Source organism: Acomys russatus, chromosome 2 (assembly GCF_903995435.1).
Source record: "Acomys russatus chromosome 2, mAcoRus1.1, whole genome shotgun sequence".
Taxonomy (NCBI): domain Eukaryota; kingdom Metazoa; phylum Chordata; class Mammalia; order Rodentia; family Muridae; genus Acomys; species Acomys russatus.
Window position 1 is genome coordinate 40,723,040 of NC_067138.1, and position 19,284 is coordinate 40,742,323.

Genomic DNA, 19,284 nt, shown 5'->3' on the forward strand with positions numbered 1-19,284 from the left:
ATTTCACTTATTTGTCTTTTTCTCAGTAGGACATAAGACCTTTTTACAAAACCTAAAAAGTAGAATTTGGATCTAGAACTTATATACCAGATTAGACACTGGATACTTGCTCCCACAAATTTGTGTTGGCATATGCACCATGTCCCCAACAATATGAAAAATCAACCAATAAATGTAAAAAGAATTTAAACTGCTTCTTGAAATATTTGATAATAAATATGTATGACTTTTAGAAACTAGAACAAACAAAATGTTCCATTTAACTGCACGGATTACCTCTTATGTTTCTGTTCAAGCCACTTAATAATGTGCGTGCATGCATGCATGAGTGTGTGTGTGTGTGTGTGTGTGTGTGTGTGTGTTCGTGTGTGTGTGGGTGTGCACGCGAGTGCCATGGACTGTCTAGTCAGGTATAGGCCATTGGGGTCAGGAATTCTCAAAGTGTCGATGGGCAAGAGATAGGCGAGTGACAAACAGAGACAAATGCAGGATTGAGTTTACGTCTCAGTGTATTTTGGAGACAAGCACGCCACGTTTTATATATTTTGAAATGGGGATTTTTTAGTGGCTACACATTTTTTTCATACAATAAAAATACAGGATGCAGTGTAATTATGTTGTCATCAATCTTGAACAATCAGTCATAAGTCATTAGATTGGTATCAGTGCATGTGCCCTCTTTATCAAAGGTCAATGTTCTCTCATTATCCCAAACATCTGTGAGTCTGAGACATCTGAGAGCTTTTCCACCACTGTTTGAAGTTTTACTCAAACAAATTGTTTGTAAGTCATAATATGAACTATACATTGGTGATTAATTCTTAGCCATGTTTTTATTAACAAGTGGAATGGAATTTAGTGGTAAACTTGACTGAAGGACCCTTGGCTGCAGTTTCAAGTAAAGGGTCACCTAGCAACACAGTTACAGCTGAAAAGTTCTTTGATAAGAAAAGTAAAAACAAAGGCAGAAAAAGAAAAGAGTCAGAATGTTCCCAAAATGAGGGAAGGTGGAAGGAGGAAGGGAGGGATGGAGAGAGAGAGAGAGAGAGAGAGAGAGAGAGAGAGAGAGAGAGAGAGAGAGAGAGACAGAGACAGAGACAGAGACAGAGACAGAGACACAGAGAAAGAGAGAAACAGAGAGAGGGAGTCTGTGTGTGTGTGTGTGTGTGTGTGTGTGTGTGTGTGTGTGTGTACCAGCAGAGACAATTGGAAATGAGAGGCATTTTAGTGGTGACTTAAATACCTAGTGCAATGGAAACTCCCTGGGATCTATAAGAATAACCCTAGTTAAGACTTTTAGTTATGGAAGATATGAAACCTGAACAAGCCATCTTCTGTATCATAATTTCTTTATCCATTCTTCAGTTGAGGGACACCAAGTTTGTTTTCAGTTGCTGGTTATTATAAATGAAGCTAAGAAGAACATGTTAAGCATCCTTGTGGCAGAATGGCATGTTCTTTGACCGTGTACCCAAATGTGCTATAGCTAGGCCTTGAGGTAGATGGACTCCCAGTTTTCCGAGAAAGCACCAGATTGATTTCCAAAGTGGTTGTAAAAGTTTGCACTCCCACTATAAATGAAGGAGTGTTTCCCTTGCTCCATATCTATGCCAACATGAACTGTCACTTGTGTTATTGATCCAAGCCATTCTGACTGGTATAAAGTGGAATCTGGAAATCATTTTTATTTGCATTTCCCTGATGAGAATATTTCTTAAACTGTTTCTCAGTCCTTTGAGATTTGGAGTTGGTAAAATACTTTTCCCATAAAAGGAAAACCTCTCATATGACATTGTGAGACAAAGAATCTCCAAAATACAGTCCAGTTCATTTTCTTCTTGCCATTTACTGCTGAGTATGCAGCCTACTCTTAAGAGTAGTGTGTTTCTTGAGTGTGAATCCCTCAGAGAAAGTTAAATTTCATTTGCAAGTGATTATCAATTGGATATTTCTCCTGTGTGAAGGATGAAGGCATGTGCTCAGGGCTTCTTTCAGCTTTAGGACCACATGTGGTGCAGGCTCATACTGAATGTATGCTTACTTGCTGCACCAGTCAATGTGAGTTCACATGTGTTTATCCTGTTGATTTAAGAAAATTGCTTCCTTGGTATCCTACATCTCCCGTGGCTCTTAAACTCTTTCAAGCTCCTATTACACATGGTTCCTCGAGGTCTGTTGGAAGAAATTTGATGGAAGGATCCTGCTTAGGGTGAAGTGTTCTAAAGTCTATTACTCTTTGCATAGTGTCTAGATGTGTGTTTCTGAACTTATTTTCATCTGCTGAAGGAGGTAGCTTCTCTTATGGTGACTGAGCAAGGTACTGATCTATGCATGTAGCAGAATAGGGCATAAAAGGACTTGAAGGGTACAGGAGCTCCACAAGGAGACCAATGGAGCCAACAAATCTAGCTGGGGAGCAGGTCTGCTGCAGATACTGTTGCACCAACGAAGGACCATGGATAGTGAGGACCTAGACCCTCTGCTCAGATGTAGTTGAAAGGCAGCAGAGTCTCCTTGTGGGCTCCATAATACTGGGAGTCTTGACTGCCTCTGACATGAACTCTGGTGCCCACACCTTGATCACTTCCCTCTGTTGGGGTGGCCTTCCCAGGCAGTCCAGATGCTATTTGATAGGATGAAGTCAAATGATAGAAGGTGAGTGCTCCTTTTTTCTGAGGACTAGAGGAGAAGGGATGAGAGGGAAGGGGAGACTGAAAAGCCACAAGGGAGGGCCTACAATTGGGATGTAGAGTGACCAAATTAAAAAAAAATAGTCATTTTATTGCTTTGTAGTTTTAGTAGACCAGTAATAACTGATTTTACTTTTAGTCTGGGCTATGAAATCTCAGAATCTTGGTCATCCAACCAGTGTTAGATATGGGTGCTACCAAGTAGAGTAGTCCTTAAGTCAAATCAGTCAAATTAGATATTGCTTGGTTAGTCCACAAACTTTGTGCCAATATTGCATTAGCATATTTTGCAAGCAGGACACCATTGTAGATCAAAGGATTTGTTTGGGGTTTGGTACCCCAGAAACTAACATGTAGGATCATCATTTTATTTGAGTATCAGGCTAAGTATGGCCTCCTAAAATAATTAGGGCAATAACTCTTCTCTTTATATTTTGTGGACTAATTTAAAGAGTATTGGCATTGTTTGAAAGTGTGGTAGAGTTTGTGATAAAGACATATGGTCCTGGGATGTTATGGTTGTAGACTTTATTACTGCTTGGCTTTCACTGGGGGGGTTATAGATCTGTTTAAATTGTTTATCTGATGTGAATTTAACTTTTAGTAAGTGGTATATATATTGAAAAAAATATCCATTTTTTTTTTTTTTTTTAGATTTTTCAATTTGGTGTACTACAGGTCTTTGAAACATCCTTATAATTCTCTGAATTTCCTTGATGAATGTTGTTTTGTCACCTTTTTAATCTCTAATTTTGCTAGTTTAAATACACTTTTTCCATCTTTTAGTTAATTTATATAAGTGTTTGTCAGTCCTATAGATTTTTTATCAAACAATCAACTCTTTGTTTTATTGGTTCTTTGGATTATTTTCCATTTTATTGATTTGAGCCATGATTTTGATTATTTCTGGCCATCTATTTCTTTTTATTATGATTGACATCGTCTATTGTTCTAGAGCTTTCAGATATGCTGTTAAGTTGTTATTGGAGGATCTCTATAATTTTTTTAATGTAAGCATTGAGTGGTATGAACTTTTGTCTTAGAACTGCCTTCATTATTTCTCATATGTCAGGGTATACTCGTTTTCATATAACTCTACAAAGCCTTACATTGCTTTGTTTATCTCTCTGTTGCTCAATTTATTTTATTCAGAAGTGAGTTGTTCAGTGCTCCTGCTTTTGTAACCTTTCTGTTGTTTTTATTGTTCTTGATATCCAGCTTTATCCTCTGGTGGCCAGGTAGGAATGTCAGGCGTTACTTCAAGTGTTTTTGTATCTAATGATACTTGCTTGGTATCAACAAGCTTGGTATCATAGCATTTGATCAATTTTGGAGAAAGTTCTATGGAGTACTGAGGAAAAGTTTTGTTATCTGTGTTTGGGTAAAATATTTTATAAATATCGATTAGGACCATTTTGTTTATAAATGTCAGTTAGCACCTGCATTTCTGTTTAGTTATTTTGTCCAGATGATCTGTCTATTGGTGTCAATAAGATATTGAAGTAATTGGCCATCACTGTGTGATGACCATTTTGTGGTGTTTTTTCCTGTATTAGTCTTTCATTTATGAACTTCAGTGTCCTTGTGTTTGGAAAATAGATGTTTAGAATTTCCATTTCCTCTTGAAGGGTTTTTCCTTTGATGAGTATAGAGTGATCTTCCTTATATCTTCTGGTTTGCTTTTGTATGAAGTTTATTTTGTCAGATATTAAAATCTCTACATAAGTTTGTTTCTTAGGCCCCTTCATTGGAATATTTTTTCATCTATTTACCCGGAAGTGCTGCCTATGCATGATGTTTTTATTGAGTGCAGCAGAAGGGTGGATCATGTAACATCCATTGTGTTCGTCTATGCTTGTTTTACATTTGGGGTCTGGGATTGAGACCATTGATTGATACTGAGAGATATCAACCAGCAGTGTTTGTTGATTCCCATTATTTTATAGTAGTTGTTGGTAGTTGATGGTGAGTATGCGTGTGTGTGTGTGTGTGTGTGTGTGTGTGTGTCTGTGTGTGTTTGTGTGCCCATCTTTTGATTTGCTGGTCTCATGTAATGATCATGTTTTCTTGGGTCTGGTTAACCTCTATAATTTTGTCAATAGTTTCCAGATTTCAGTGTCTAGTTTCACTTATAAAGTCATAAGAGTAGCATACATAGCCTTTTTGCTTTATCAGTTGTTTACCATATTCCTAGGATATGCTACAGTACTGTGCTTACTATTTTAGGAAGGAATAAAGGACAGAAATGAGATTTCTACAGCTATATTTGCATTTTCATATTTTCCAATTTTTTATTGGAACAATTTCTACTACAATTACTCTTCCGAGGGATTCCTTTCCAAAATGAAAGCATTAAAAAAAAAAAAAAAAAAAAAAAGAAGGCATTTTATGAACAGTACTGTCGACTATCTCTGAATGGACCATTTTCATTTATTATCATCAAACATCTTGCCTATTTGGTTATTCAAAAAGATTATGATATATATATATATATATTACACACACACATATAGATATGTATATATGTATATACATATCTATATGTGTGTGTGTGTGTGTGTGTACAAAATAGCCATGACACCATGTTTACTGGATAACAAAATTGTTAGACAATTGATTACTTCTCTGAGAAATGAATTCACAAGGTAAATGGGAACACTAGTGTTTGATTTTCAGGAAGCATTTAGGGAGGCTTCTAGGTCATGTATGTTAAATGAACAATGCCTTCTTTTGTCTATGACTTCCTCATCTACTTTCCTTTAATCTCCTTCTTCCTACTTATAGGGAAGTGACTACTTTAGCAATCTTCTATCATTTATCCTTTTAGTTCAAATTCCAGAGAATGTCTTCTTACAGGATTTGCACTTAAAGTCTTCTCAAATTCTCCCATAAAGACAAAACATCACTGTAACCAGTTCTAAGAGAACAGGGCTGCCCACAAAATGAATACAAGATAAACACATCATAATGTTTCATAAGTCCACTTTGGAACATTGGCAATGTGTAATATTCTTAGACAGAAAAATAAATAAGGTTAAAAATCAAAGAAATCATCTTGTAGAACCATCTGCCTGCTTGGAGCTGTAGCCACTTTGTGTTTTGGAGATCTTTCCTCATCATCTCATGAATTTTATAGTTTTCTAAATGATTATTTGGCTTGGCAAATTTGCCAAAGCTTATGTATCTGCTTCATGTTAAAATGACAAAAACAGTAATTTACTTGAATATTAATGGTTATTAATGTGCCCCCTGGAAGTTTTCATACAAATGGCTTTGCCTACTTGTCAAAGGCCAAAGGGTTTGTGTATCTTCTCCACAGGACCAAAATTTCCTATAACTAATTGCATATATTTTTCCATAATGAGTGCAAATACTCTACAACCAGTTAAAAACTGAAATGATTCTATTTCTGAGGCTATTGAACCTATAGGAGACATTTCACTTAAATTTTGCTGTTTATTGATGACACAGTAATTATTTACACAGTTCACCGGTAATATAATAGGTACCAATTCTAACTTCATTACTGTTTCTTAGAACTATTCTATTAATGTAATGACTGCCTATAACTTGCACATGTGGGAAAATATTTTAAGAAGCAAGTATCATTTTAAGCTTTCATATAATAAGTGGCGTTCAAAATACTAAAATCTATTTACACCAGAGACAAGTTTTAGAATTGTGAACAGCATGTGGCAAGTCACATTCACTCTTTAATAAATGACAATTTTACTTGCAAAATCAACACGTGCATATGAATCAATGATAGACATGTGTAAATATTTCATGGAGACCAGAACTCTTGTTTTATGGGCAATAATTTGCTGACTACACATTTGGATGATAAATAGTTCTGATTGGAAATTCATTGTGTTATTAACTTTTCCAAATATGTAAGGGAAATTATTAAAAGAGACAATGTAAGTTAATTGCTAGTGAATGAGTTTAGCTTTAAATTTACACCAATGATTGCTTTTATATTTTTACATTTCTTATATTTCTAAAACTTATCTTTTATAACATGGAATTTCAGTTTGTATTAGGCAAGGTAACGGTCACATAGTTTTCTGAAATAATTAGGAAAAAACACAGTGAAAATTAAATCTCTCATTATATACTAGGGAATTACTTTACATTCCATATATTGTTGATGGTGTTGGAACTAAATATAATATGTTTATTGCTTTAAAATTTAGGCTACATTTAATCTCTTACAGTTTTTATTTTATTACAGATGAATAAAACAAGCTGCATAGAGCAGGAGGAACCATGAGACAGTCATGAGTTATATAAATGTTACCTTCATAGTTACTTGGCTATTTGTGTTTGTCAAACTTGATTTTTGTAAACATCTTTCCGATCTTATTGAGTCTAAATTTCTGAATGAAATTCAATATCTATCATATCTCAACTCTAATAACTTAAATCCTTTATCTTGATCTAAAAAGATCTTATCCCTTAACCAACTCAGCTTCAATGTAAAACTAAACTATCTGGTCTTGAACCCCACTCAGAGAGTTGAGAAGGAACAAAACTTAAATGCCTGAGTGAACTGGTGGTGTAGATTAGCAGCTTCCAAAATGGAAAAATGACTGAGACAGTTTACTGCCTGAATAGCCACTCAACACTCTCTCTATAACTTTGGAACAATATCTTTGGCTTCCTAGCCCAATATCTCTGCCCAACTTATTCATGTGGCAGGAAATATTGAGGACTTGCTTACCCTGTCTTGACAGAGTTTGGCCATTGACTCTGCTTGCATCCAAGCTTGCCCATTTTTAGGCAGAATTCTGTCTGTGTCAAAAATTAGGACATTTTGCCCAGTGGCTGGTTTGTCACATTTGAAGCCACCTCCATAAGGAGGTTCTTTGATGCTCATCTTTTTTGAGATCAGCTGGGTGTTGCCAGGAGTTAACTTGTCTTGTTGGCAAAGAATCTTTAGAATAATAAAAACATCTTTAAATGCCATATTCTGTGGGTCTATGAGCCTTTTGAAGACCTTATTTAACTATTTTACCATATCGATAGAATCACATCTATCTGTTAGACCTAGGATATATATTCTTCTGACAAAATTAGACTAGTATTTGACATGACCATGATATGCATCAATATACAAAATTCTATACCAATGACTTATAAATAACTGTCTTTGTGAGTAACAATTAAGACCTTGAGTTAAGGAGTAGGTTCAAACATCTACCTTTTTGTTCTATCCTCCTTTTATATTTTATATCCCCTTTCTTTCTTTTCAGCCCCTATCTCCTTACCTATGGATGAAAGATAAAGAAAAAGAGAGACAACCCTAGTTCAACCTGGTTTTATCTCTGTATAAGACCAATAATAACTTATAACTACCTCCTGATGAAAATAAGCATTTGTAGACTAGGAGAGCAAACAGAAACCTACCTGACCCACCTTAGGGTGAATAGGATGCTTTTCTCTTAAGGTTTCTTCAGGCTGATTTGGAGCGAATAATACTTTAGAGGGGACCAAAAAATTGGGGAGAATAGTTAACCAAACCAGCGATTGCATTTGTGGACCAGTTTCTAAATGTTGAGAGATTCCAGGCTTCATAGGAGTTCTGTGTGGGACAGAATCAAATGCTGGACCAAATGGGATCAGAAGCTTTTTACAGTGCTGTCTAGGATGCTGTCCAATTCTGATGGGTAACAGCAGCAGTCTGGGGCTGGAACAAGGAGGAAGCAGGATGTCAGAATACAGCATGCTGTGAGGAATGAATCCTATCAGGTCTGATACAGCATCAGTGTCCAGTTCTTTTGTTCTGAAAACATAATTTCTCACAAGCATTGTACAGTTCTAACATTATAACTAGATGAGGGTGTGTGGCACGTACAGAGCAATTAAGGCTGATTCTCTGCTCATTGTATGAGCAGAAGTAAGATATCTGCAAATTTTCCTTCATGCCATACTAAGAATGGCCTCTAGTAATAACTCACAGATAATCTATGGCCAACATGAAGCCTCTCTATGCATGAACATTCTTATCTCTGCCAGTCTCAGAGCTATTCCCATGTGGTTGGATTAGAAATATAAGTTACCTGCGTATTCTGCAGTTTGAATTCTTTACATCCCAATTACAGCCCTCTCCCTCACCAGCTCCTGATTCCACACCCTCCTTTCATTACCTCCTGATCTCATCCTCTCCCTCATCCCCTTTCCCTCCCTCCCTTAGTCCTTAGAAAGGGCAGCACTCCTCCCCTCACATCTGATGTCAGCTTATTATGTGTCCCCTGTACTACATATAACCTCTCCCTCTGTGGCCTGGCAAGGCCACCCTACACTCTCAGCACTCTTTCATTGTCCAGCTTTGAGTCTCGGTAACTGTCCCTATCCTCCGCTGCGTAGAGTTTCTCAAATTGGACTAAAATCCACATATAATTGAATATATACCATGCATGTCTTTTTGGGTCTGGGTTATCCTTACAGTTAAAAAAAATATAATTTGTAAGGAAAATCAGACTAGTAAGAGGGATTTTATTAACATTTATTTAAAGAATACATATTGAGAACCTACTTTGTGTAAATATCAGGCTAATCAAAGAAAACAAAACAAAAGAAATAATCTCAATATATACAGTATCTAAGGGTCAAGAATATGAGCAGTTATTAATGCAATATGTGTGATACTTTAGAAGTGGATCTGGAAATGTAGAAAGTACTTTATAGCCAAGCATGTCAGCATGTGCCTTAAAATCAGTACTCTGGAGGCAGAAACAGGCTGATATTTGTGAGTTTCAGGCCAACCTCGTCTAGACAGTGAGATTCAGGCTAGCCAAGGCTACATAATCAGAGTCTGTTCAAACAAACAAACAAACAAGCAAAACTTTTTTCTATTCTGAAATATAAAAAGACTAATCATGCGCTGGATACATGCTGGATACCTTTAATGTTTATATAAAAAATTATTTAAGCCTCCTCAAAGCCTAACAGCTTAGCACATTTTAATGTCATTTTGGTCTTAAAAATAATTCATAGGGTAAAACATTTTTGTGTTTTTTCTACTATTACTAGGGCCCTGGATAAAATATTTTAAAATAGTTCCTTACATTAAGTTTATTGAAAAATAGTGATGGAGTATAAGAGAAAACTCACTGCTGTACAGGAAGAGAAGCTTGGCTCTCACACATTCTAGCAAGTGACAGCTTTGATATGCTGCACACTATCAGTAATATTTCCCTCAGCAGACATATACATAGCAAGGCCTAGTATCTTTACTCAGCCCTGAAAAAAATGTACAAAGAAGTATTAAGAACATTGACATTTCTACTCATTTATGACTTATATTTCTTTCCAAATACATTCTCAATAGAAAATGGGATTACTGTTGACTCATCTATTACAAATAAGACACATATACGAAATGGAACCAAATCAAGAACCATTCAACATGAGCTGAGATATAATTCAGTGGTAGAGTATTTACACAGGTTCTGTGTTTAGTCCCCAGCATTGCATAATTGGCAAATGACTGAATGCACAGCCCATCAGAAGTTTAAGGATACCCTTGGCTCCATAACAATTTAGAGGTCAGCCTGTGCTAGAGGTTATCTCTTAAATTGCATAATAGTATCTTGTTTACAGCAAGGGTTAGTGAAAGAGAGACTTTTTTGCTTCCCTAAATTTGTCTTTACTCCAAAGATCTATCAGAATTGATCACTTAGATAGGAAGACACAGTGAGATGGTGAATATCTTCCTGGACAATAATTATAATCAGATATATAGCATTGATTGCACTTGGCACATTTTATTCTCTATATGATATTTCTTGTAATAAATGAGTTCTGAAAAAATAATATTTTACTCATTCATGGATACATCTTTTTAAATATTATTGTACTAAAATAAGAGTCTGAGTCAGATCTAAGTGTAAGTGTAACAATTATTGTTAATGTTCTCTATCTTATGTTCAGTCCTTATAGTTTTATATGTAGCATTCAACATGGGTAAGTCAAAAAAGGAAAAAAATAATTGAATTTGTTGGGAAAGGAATCAGTTCTCCTATCTTTTCTTCAAAAAATATAGTATAACATATTAAATTATGTATTTCATATGTTAATACATTTTAGCCAATACATATTTAATACTCTTTGAAAAAAAAAAAAGAATCTGAGTCAGAATCATTGGTACTTAACTTCCTGAAAGTGTTAAATACTGCATTTATGTCATTCTTCTGAAGATCAACATACACAATAAGGGTTTATTGTATAACTGGACTTTCTCTTTGTGGCAATGAAACACAATATGTAAGCTTTATTCAGTTATCCACACATCGTTCCTGACTAAAGAATTAATGAATGAGTTTTAGAGAACAACAGTTTTAACTCACTGTCTTACTAAGCGTTTCTATTGCTGTGAGGAGACACCAGGACCTTGGCAACTCTTATAAAGGAACACACTTATTTGAGACTGGCTTACAGTTTTAGAGATTTAGTCCATTTTCACCATGGTGGGAAACATTACAGGGTGTAGGCAGACATGGTGCTGGAGAAGAAACTGAGAGGTCTCGATCTTGATCTGCAGGCAGCAGAAGGAGACTGCGTGCCACACTAGGTGCAGCTAGAGCATATGAGACCTTGAATCCTCCCCTCCATGTAATACACTTCAATAATTGAGTCTATTAACTCTTTCAGCAAGGTAACACCTCCTAATAGTGCCACTCCCTATGGACCTATGGAGAACAATTACACTGAAACTACCACACACAAAAAACACTAGACTCTTTTTTAGGCTTCATGTTCCTTGTAAGGAAGTATAATCTAATTTCTGTAAAGAACTGCTAGGTTGGAGAAAGTTTGCGTTGTCTTGTATTCTGTTCTATCCACCCATGGACATATGGTATAGACTGCACAACCTAGAGTAGACTTAGGTTTTAATTCCATCACTGCTATTATGAGTTTGACCAATACTTGAGCTTAATATCAGATTTTATTATCAAGAAAATAATGATAGACCTAATTAACCTGAAATATGGATGAGAATTAATTGCATTAATACTTAAATTTATCCAGGAACCAAATTAGAAAATGTAAAGAACACATTGTCAGTTTCTTGTCTTCTTTCTCACCCTCCTTATTGTTTTCCCTCCTTCTTTCCTTCATCCTTTTGTACAACAATGTAACTAGGCATAAAGATCAATATACTGGTCAGGACACTAGAAAAAACAATCAGGAAAGCTTTTTTTCGCTCTCAAAGTAAATTTGTCAGGAACATTGAGTCTCTTTGTGATAATGTAGCTTGAAAAAACTAACTTGAACTTGTCATCATTCATTTAAATGCTTGTGAATGTAGGTCACTACGGATATCAGTCAGAATTCTTTAATGCAAAGAACAGAAACTAGACATATAAGCATGGATACCATGATACCTAATTCTCATCATATGATATCCCATGCCACTGTAGGAATATGCCAGAAGAAGCCTGTCATCATATTTAAGCCAGTGCCGGCACCGTGACCTTCCTTTGTCATCCTCTGGAAATTTCACTTGTGGCCACAAAGACCATTCAAGCAGAAGGCACCATATTTGGGCTTCTTTATGCCTGACCATCAGGTTCTTGTATGATTTGTAATAGGCAATCAGAGCCTCATTGTGAGATTTCTTAAGATCAAATTCTGTCTATATAATCATGAATAATAAAAAATCAAATTTAATGTAAAACTATCTTGAAGATGTAGCCTATTAGTATATTGGAAAATGGATGGTGTCAGAAAAGTTCTTTATGGAGGTATGAGGGGATCCATAAACGTAGATCTGGGATGATAAATGATAGCCTTGATAATTCTATGGAGGTTAGGCTATTATTTTGAATGGATAGTGCTTTGAAGGGTTTTTGATTAAAAAAAATCTAGAAACAGAAATCATTAAAAATGACAGTCTAAGCATATTGTCCTCCTAGAATTACTATTACAGGTATTCTTCTTCCCCCGATGCTTTCCTCCCTAAACCAAATCAAATTTCCTACTCTGTTATGGATGTTTGTTAAATTTTCTTTTGGCTCATATCTCACATTATTGGAATAAAATTTATATGTTCAAGATGACTGATCTTAAGTAATAGGCATGAAGATGAACAGAGATGGCAGCAGAGAGAACCATCAGTTGTAACATTCTCATATATAGAAAAAAAGGCACTTTCTACAGTTTCTCTAATACATTACTTCATACCTTCCTTTACTGTTTGCTTGTTAGTAATCCGAGCTTAAGCAAATGCTCTGTCAGAACAAAACATTTCTAAGACTTGTTGAGTGTTAAAAGTAGACTACTACAGTATTATATTAACATGATTTTTCACTTAAGTAAATAGAAATGAATACATTTTGATAAAAATTTGTCAACATTTGAACAGTACTATCCAATCAGTATCAATTATTATTTTGAGTGACAATGCTAAGCAAAATAATTTTTTCATCCATTTATATTATTACACATGCATAAAACAAACTACATACAACAGGGAGAACAATGTGACAATCATGCATCCTATAAATGTTACATTCATAGTGATTTGGCTATATGTATTTGTCAAACTTGAGTAAACATCTTTCCTGTCTTATTGTGTTTAAATTTCTGAATGAAATTCAATATCTATTTTATTTCATCTCTATTAACTTAACTCCTTTATCTTGTTCTAAAAAGATCTTATCCCCTAACCAACTAAACTTGATTGTAGAACTAAATAAATTTATATGTGTCATCTTCATCTATGTGTGTGCTAAATTATAATTAATTCTACCAAAAACATTTTAATGCAAGGACTAAATGTCTATGTATTTTCTACTTTTCTTTTAGAATTTATTTATAGTTTCTTGTAAACACAGAGGTTGAAACACTGAAATGTGTAGGGAGATTACAGTAGATGAACACATGTATACAGACATTCACACATACATACACAGAAAGGGGTATAGACAGAGCCAGAGAGAAACTGAGGTAGAAATAAACTTAAAATTGAATTATTAACTTTTGAATACCAAATAGCTTGGCAAAATATTGCAATTAAAACTTTAAATACCTTTGCTAATAGACTTTTATTTCATGTTATTATTCTTCAGAATTTTAAAGCTGATGTTGATGAAAGATATTGACATAGTCCAGGCATTTATACACACACAATTAGAAACAGAGCCATGCTTTTTGTTTAGTTTCCAAAGCTCCTGCTATTTCATTTTCCATTGTGTTTATAACTACAATTCGTGAACATATGTCTCTGTTTTATGAGACTGCAATTAAAAGTCTTTTACTCATTGGTCAAAAGGCAAAAGTGTGTGGGCATCCATTAGGCATGCTTTCTGTGATGTGTGGATTTGTATTTTTCAGATAAAATATGGGAAAAGGAGTTTTGAAATAAGCAGAATAAGAAGTTGAGTACTGAATGAGGGATGGGGTAGTAGATGTTCCTGAAACTTACCTGCTTTATAATATTATCTGTGGTGTAGTATTTTGTGTGTGGTGAATGAAAAGGAAACATGAAAATGAAGAATGAAATTAGCAAAAGCAAAGACTTTTCTGAGTTAGCATGGACAGTACGGGTAGGATGATCTAGTGAGCAAGAAAAATACAGACGGCCATATGAGACAAAGTAAAACTGCAAGGGAGGCTGAGATCCTAAGACTCACTAACTACTTCATGAGAAAGGTATCTTAATTTAGCCCCAACTAAATGGAAACTATTTGTTTTCATACTTTTACTTGACCTCTTCAATTCATGGCTTCATATTAACATGCACTCACTGTAAGAAAACCGTACTACTACCTTATACATCAGATACCAAAACCCTGCCAAGCAACAGGGTAGTTGTAATTACAGTCAATAAACACATAATTAAAAGGTTTGTCAACTATGTTTAATATATCTTATATGACTATCATAAGAAAAAGTTGTTTTTAAATGGCCACTAATCATGTCATACTTCTTGCAAATACATTGTTTAAAAGTCACATTTATCTCTTCCTGAGGTTCTTGATTAGATGGAAGAGTCCATATAATTGGCCCACAGTTGTGAATGTATCATTTTCTTTCATCTCAAAATTTTATTCTGTTCATAAATATTTCCTTATTTAGATGTTTCTTATCATGTGCCTACTTATTTTTCTTATATTTTAATGTTTTAATAATATGGTTCTTTACCATTATCTTTTTCAAAGTTATTTTAGAAGTAGTGTCCTGGAATATATATCTATATACATATATTCCATATATATTCCACATATATATGGGGGACCTGAGTTGGATATATATATATGTGTGTGTGTGTGTGTGTGTGTGTGTGTGTGTGTGTGTGTGTGTCTGTGTGTGTCTGTGTGTATGTGTGTGTATACACCAGTTGACACAGCTAAATTAATTTGGGGAGAACTTCAACTAAGATAATGTCTCATATTAAAGTAGAAATAACACAAATAGCCCAAACAATATGAATGTAACATTAATATAATTCCTGATTGAATAATGGTTGTTCTTGCACTATGTAGTTTATTTCATATATGTATAATAATATAATTGTATATGTAAAATTTTAATAAAAAAAGAAAAAATATCTCTAGCCAGATTGTTTGAAGTTATGCCTATTGAGCACGTTTTCTCCCATTAATTAATTTATTGATTCACTTCAAATCCTGATTGCAGCTGCCTCAGTCCTCTCTTCCCAGTCTTACCCTCAAACTCCCTTCCACATTTCTGCCTCCCATTTTCCTCAGAGGAAGGAAATTCCCCCATTAGTACCACCCTCTCTGGCATATCAAGTCACAGAAGGACTAAGTTCATCCTCTCCCACTGAAGCCAGACAAGGCAACCCAATGACTGAAAAGCGATCTAGAGGCAGACAACAAAGTCAGAGACATCCTCTGATCTCCAATTGGTAGAGGGCCTACATGGTGACGAAGCTGCACATCTACAACATATGTGTAGGAGGCCTAGTTTTAGCCATGCATATTCCTTGGTTGGTGGTTCGGTCTCTGTGAGCCCCCATACTCCCAGCTTAGTTTACTCTGTAGGTTGTCTTGTGGTGTCCTTGACCCCTACGCTCAATGCTTCCCCTACTCTTCCAAAAGACTCTATGTGCTCCACTTACTGTACAACTGTGGGCCTCTGCATCTGATTCCATCAAATTCTGGGGGACCTGAGGTTAGACATGTTGTTTCCCTCATGGTGGGCTTTCCTCTCACCAAGAAAACACAGATGCTGGAATTTTAGAGTCCAGTGTCATCTTGGATCTCTTGCGAACAGAAGTTTTTAATAGAGAAAATACAAATATCCCATAAACATTGTAAAAATTGTTCAGCATTGTTATTCATCAGGAAAATGATTATTAAAGCTTCTTTGAGATTGTTTCACCCCAGTCATAATGACAACCATTACAAAAAAATGAGGGACATTGATGTGCTTCATTGGCTTTGCAGTTGGGATGGACTATTGTTTTCTCCCTTGGTGGTTTGCATGGCAATTTCAAATACAAATACAACTGGTCCTCAGGAAGGAGGATTCCAGGTATGGTTAAGGTTGATTCTTTGAAGTTATGTGTCCCAACTGTGTTGTTTTCAGAAATAAAATCTTATATTCAAGTTCTGTTGTGCAGTGTCTGGCAATAGCAACTGCTTTTATTGTTTTGGGAGTCTCTGGGATTCTCACTGAACAAGAACTCAAAGGGATATTTCTTTTTCTTTGACACTAGAGTTTTGGTTAGTCTATGGCTTTTATTTTTTTTATTTTTTATTTTATTATTTTATTTTTTTTATCTTTTTTTTTTATTATTAATTTATTCTTGTTACATCTCAATGTTTATCCCATCCCTTGTATCCTCCCATTCCTCCCCCCCCCCCCTTTTCCCATTATTCCCCTCCCCTATGACTGTTCCTGAGGGGGATTACCTCCCCCTATATATTTTCATAGGGTATCAAGTCTCTTCTTGGCTACTTGCTGTCCTTCCTCTGAGTGCTATGGCTTTTAATGGGAACATTTTAACTCCATGTGGCATAACTTCATTAATATTTCTATTTAATATCTACTTATGTTTATTATTTATATTTAATATGAATTTAACATTATATATTTGATTATATATTGTCATAATATATTTAAGTAAACATAATATATTTCTCTATGGCCTTTTCAAGATAATTTACACTATTTAACTCTCGCTCATCTTTCTGTGTATTTCTCTGATCCCTAGTTAAAGAACCTCTTGCTATTCTAATTTTCCCTTTATGGCACCCCTGACTAACTTTTCCTTTTCCTAGAGCTCATTATTGACCCAGTCCTCTTCTGCTTTACTGGTTTCTCAGTTTACTTCATGTAATATATTCATATGTGATGATTTTGAGCAAGAAGCCATAGATGAGAGAGAACAGATGATGATATTCTTCCTGGTAGTGGGTTAATAAATTTAGTATAATATTTTCTAATATCATTCATGTATATAAAAATTTCATGATTTTACTTTTTGTTATTACTGAACATAATATACATGTACTATCTTTTCACCATCCATCTATCAGTTAATGTACATCTAGGTTCTTTTTATTGCATATCTACTACAGATACAGCAGCAATGAACATAGTTGAGATAAGTATTTTGGGTATATGCGTATGCTAGCAGAGGTAAAGGTAGGTTGTATGTTTGATCTAATTTTAGCTTTCAGAGAATAACCAGTGGTGCAAAATGGTACTTTTATATTGAGGATATTCACCAGCTGTCTAATTGAACCTAAGTCTTGTTCAATTTGAAGTAATTCAGATCTTATGCTGCACATTAGCCAACACCCATGGCTGTTGAGTCATAGACCCTAAAAGAGAACTTACTGTTGCTGTTTTTTTTAAAACAAATATAATTTAAAACCATGTTCTAAATATTTATTTTTATGCAGATAACTGTAGTTTTCATCCCTTATAAAGTAACCTTCTTTTAGCAGATGATACCAGAGATCCAAGGCTGTTTAAAATGCAGAGCAAGTAACTGTGGAGTTCCCAAGCACAGTTTAACCATTTACAGAAGGACCTCTACACCTAAGGCTCAGGGAAAAATCACACGAAGGGGAGCTTAAAGATTGTAGGAGGAAAAGGACCACAATAGATTTTATGAGATATTGTCTTCCACACAAGGCAGGAAAGTTGCACCAATGAAACCTTGACAATATGGTTGATTAAGTAGAATTTGCATAATTACAATACAAATAGGAAAATTTTCACAAGGCCCCATTCTAGATGAAAAAATAAAAGCTACCAGTGGCTCCTGAAAGGAGAATCAGTTTATCCAGGGATAAATTCCCTAATTTATTATCCAATCTTAAGTGGTTAGGTATGTACATATACGCATCACTAAAAGGAATCAGTAGATCACATACGCACATATGTACATATACATATGTATATTTATATATTGTATGTGCATAATGTATATTTACATATGCATGTATGTGTAGAAATGTATGTACACACATATATGTATATTTATATGTGATCTATGCTAATACAATCATATATACATATATGTAAACAAGTATTAAAAGTTAGGATACACATATTTTGTATTTAATTGTCTTTCTGAGTCATAATATACTTCACTTTATAATTTCAAGATAAATCCCCTTTACTGAAATTGCATACCCTAAGTGCTCTTTTTTCCAGATTTGTATGAATTTCTTAACTTTTTTGAAGACGTAAAAATTTCTTTGTGTGCATGTTTGGATTGTGTGTGTGTATGTGTATGTGTGTGTTTGTGTGTGTGTGTGTACACATAAGCATGCACATACATGGTGACCATGGACAAGCTTAGGTGTTTTTTTCTCAGGCACTCATAATCCTCATAATCTTGCTTGTTAAGGCAGGGTTCTTTGTTGAAATTATTTTTATAAAATTGCGTTTGTTTTTCTTAGCTTATCGCTTAACCCGACTCTAAGACAAATAATTGAGACTCTTATAACACAAGGTTTCAGAGCACAATATGAGCAGTTTAAGTCTGTTCTAGTCTCTATGCTATTTTGTCTTACTCCCAGAAAACATCCCAGCAAATACTTGCAGCTAATTACTTTCCTTGACTTCAACTTCTTCCTTGAGATCTTCCTAGCATCTTTATCAGATGCTGAATCCCCCACTTCCTCTTCTAATCCCTCCTCCGCTTGCTGGCAGGAAGACAAGTCCTATTCTCTCTCCTGCTCAGTGACTGGCTGTAAGCTGCTTTATTGACATATTAGGGGGACAATTGGGAAGCAGAGTTTACACAATATTTAGACAGTAAATTCTCAGAACAAAGCTTGCAACCAAACATTGGGATGTACAGAAATCAGCATTTAAACTACATCATAGCCTTATGCCTACTTTTCTTGTGGGTCTAGAAAAGAATAACCTGCATCAGCCTTCTCCACCATCACAGTACTGGGATGTAGACCTGTAGCACCAGCCTGGCTGTAAATTGAGTTCTAGGAAAACAAATTCAGAATTTATTTATATCACATGCAATTTACTGATTTAACAATCTACCCATCTGCCCAGATATTTAAAAGCTTCTTGCATTTTTTTTTTTTTTTTTTTTTTTTTTTTTTTTTTTTTTTTTTTTTTTTTACTTAGCAAGGGATTCTAT